We start from the raw sequence: 3861 nt of genomic DNA, 5'->3' as shown, positions 1-3861 counted from the left end.
CCAGCTTGGTCTCTCCAAACTGCCACTTGCCACGACTTCTCTTTCTGGGCTCTTACATTTACATCCTCAGAGCCCTAGACACACCCCTCTCTGTGCTGCATGAGGAACACTGTTACCAGCTGGCAAAGACAACACCCCGCATGAGAAAATTATCAGCTGTGGACAAACTAAAGCCTGAACTAAAATCCTACACTTGGGATTAAAACAAAAACAAAGTTACATAACACAACGGAGTTTTTAAAGAAACCAAAACTTCCATTACACTTCTTTGTGCTTTGAACTCCTATCTCAAGCTGAGATGACTTTCCAACCCAAATCCCTCCATAGAAGAACAGGAGCTGAAGAAATATAGAGAACAAACCTTCAGCCTGAAGGAATCCTGGAAGACCTAGTTAGAACATGTGACAAGTAATCTGCAACTTGTAGAACAAGATGCTGAGAGGAAAGGGGACAGGCGGGAAATAATGTAGACTTAAACATGCATAAGCAAAGCCCTTGGGGCATCAAAAGCTCCAGAGAATGAGATCAGAAAATACAATACAATCATAGAATGCTGAACAGGGTCAGAAACAAATTGTCATCAGAGAGAAGCAGCACGAAGCTTGCTGTCATATTTGCAGGGTGTATCTGAGGCTAGAACTGGCAGTGTCTGTTTGATGTTTGCATCATGTTTCAGTTCTTGTGATCAATGGCTGTTACACAATACATGGAACTACAAGGTGTCATGTGACTTTTGTGAGCAATGTCTAGTGTAAATGTAAATGAATCTCCACCTAATATGCGATGCTGCTGAGCAGGTTATAGATATGAAATTGTCCATATACTGCATCACAGCACTGATTGGTCAAGGGATCCAAAATCCATTTAGCACTGATGTTTATAACAGCCAGCATCAAAGATCAATCTAACATTAAAACACATAAATGCATATCAAACTTCATTGTTTCAACGAACCATTTTATCAGTCTCTAGACACTTGTTTCATCCTATCTCCTGCTTAAAAGCCCTTCCAGGAAAAGTGAACTATGCACACACACACACACACACACACACACACACACACACACACACACACTGATGTTCACAGAAATGGATGCACACATGTCTGTGTCAGAAACAGCCCATTTCCTAGCATTTCTTCTTATCACCATAAGGCAAATTGCCATATACATGAGCCTGTTTCAAGACTAGTTCTTATTTGTCTAACAGTCTGTTTATTGTTTTTGAGTCTATAAACTATGCTTCTTTTCCTATAATATTCAAACATTCACAAGTTTCTCCCATCCATTTATTTTCTACCCCCATCTTGATTATCACCTTGCCTGACCAGTACTCTCCTATGCCCTTTCACCATTTTACAATCAAATTCTCAAAAATATTCTTTTATATGTAGATATAGGTATAGTTATAGACAGAGATGTTTAGATATGTATTCTCTGTGCTACTAAATCCAAAGAGAAAATTACAGCAGTTTCTTCTCATCCCGTGGCCTGCCAGCTGGCCTTCCTAAAGTCACTTAGCCTATCTTTAGCCTCCCGTCTTTGTCATTCCTCTTCCCATTTCTTCAACACTGAGGCTCTGGGATGTTTGGCCTGTGATACCTCTCTTAGCATTCCTACCACACAGCTTTCCTAGAACTTCCTACACTTGCCCTCAACACCCATTACATATCCACATATGGTATGTTCCCCAGACACCACTCCCTTTTCCTCCTTTACATGTAGCTACACCACATTTTCCCAAATCTCATTGTTAGGATTCCCTTGGGTGATCAGGTGGCCATGTACCATCCAATGTGATGCGGACAACAGGTTGGAAAATACTTCATGTTCTCTCCTCTCATTTATCTCCAGGAACAAAAAGGGAAGGTCTGTGAGTATCTATGGGCCACTGGAGCTTTCAGACAAGAGAATGCTGGGTCCCGAATAGCTTTCATGGAAAAAAAATCTCAACGCCCATCCTAACCTTCTCCATCAGCTTTGAGACACAGCACAGCCACAAAATAATCTTTATTGAAAAATCTCACTGAGATGCAGACATTATTTGATGCAGCAATTAGTCTAGGTCAACTAATATACTGTCTATCTAGTTACGAGTAAATATTTAAAATCCAGGCTAATCCTTCTAAATATACATCAAATAACTGACAAAAGTGGCTCAAATGACAGGCTATACAATCATTTATTTAAGTAGATTAGGAAGTTACAGGTATTTATTTATTTAATCACCCAATAGATATGTATCAAGTACTCACAGTACACTAGATACCATGTTAGGCACCAAAGTTGCAGTAATGAGCATGGATAAATCCAGTCCTTGCCCTAATAGTTTTCTATCATTTATATTATATTATTTTCCACTATTTTTATTATTTATAGTGCTTTGTGCTAATAACTGAATAACAGAGGATCCACGTGCCTTTGTATCAATTCTTAGCTACTAGAACGTCCACAGCATTTGCTCTTCTTCATAAGCATACCATCCACAAAATGGGTGTTGCCCCTCCTTACCGCTTACAACTTACACTCATCCCCACGTGGTCAACAGCTTAAACAAGAACTAATAGCACCATGTCCCTTATGTTAAGAAAAGTTTTCATATTTGTTCTGGAATGATATTCTGGAACATTTATCATGTTAACTACTTCTAACTATGCAATTCATTGACGCTAAATCTATTTACAATTCCATGTAACCATTACTAGTATATTTACCTAAAACTTTGTCATTTCCAACAAAAACTCAATACTCATTAAAGACTAAATCACTTCCATTTTCTCTAGTTTCTGTTAATCTCTCATTTACTTTCTGTATGTATTATATAGCATATGTAAACATATTCATGATATATCTGTCATCAATGCCTGGATTTCCTCAATAAGCATAGTCTCTTCGTGATCCATATAAGAATATTATATTGTATTACATACATAGAGAAATTTTTCAGTCATAAAAAGCAAAGCTATGTCATTACCAGGAAAAATGCAAACGGAGAGAAGCATGTTATACAAATTAAGCCAGTCTCACAAAGGCAAATATGTTGTGAACATTTTTGGTTTATGATATGTAAATATGTTTTTGTTACACTCCCAAGTGGGGGATTTTAGTTTGTTCACACATGTTAATAGAGCATGATGGTCTTTGCCAGCCGGAATTCGTTGAATTCTGAGGACTTTGAGGGTTATAAATATGACAGCCCAGAGGAAGGAGGCCAGGTGGCTTGGAGGAGAGGGAGGAGGACTTGCTTGCTGCTCTTACTGGCTTGCTGATTTGCTGGTTACCTGGACATCTGGATTTCCTGATGACAGATATTGGTATTGTCCCCAAAAGAATCCTCCAACCTACCCAGCAGGGAGAAGTAAAGAGGACCATGTCCCCTTTTTTCTTATAACCTTCTTTGTCCCCTACCTGGGGATAGGGGGTTGGAAGGGTGGTATAAGCATTAAGGAATGCACAAATAAAGTAGGGTTTGCAAACCTGAGGCCTACACTGGATATCTCTGGGAAATGCCACAGCCCCACTACAGGATCAGGTTAGTTTTAAGTGTTGGGTGGTAGCACAGCGTTTTAAGGGAGGGACAATGAGCATGTGATTAGTGGGTAGGGTCACGATGGAAGCACCTTAGAAGCCTAGAGTTGTGAAGGGATTGGTTCTCCATAGCACCACTCAGTTGCACTGCTACCTTTGCATCTTATTTCCTACAAGACTCCTTGAGTGGCCCAAGGTGTCAAGGGGAGCAAAGTGTTCCTAGCGATGGCTGTGCAGGGGACCTCTCTCTCTCTCTCTCTCTCTCTCTCTCTCTCTCACACACACATCATCATCATCATCATCATCATCATCATCATCATCATCATCATCATCA

Source organism: Psammomys obesus, unplaced genomic scaffold, assembly GCF_907164565.1.
Source record: "Psammomys obesus unplaced genomic scaffold, mPsaObe1.curated_primary_1811, whole genome shotgun sequence".
Taxonomy (NCBI): Eukaryota; Metazoa; Chordata; class Mammalia; order Rodentia; family Muridae; genus Psammomys; species Psammomys obesus.
Note: the sequence above shows the minus strand (reverse complement) of the source record.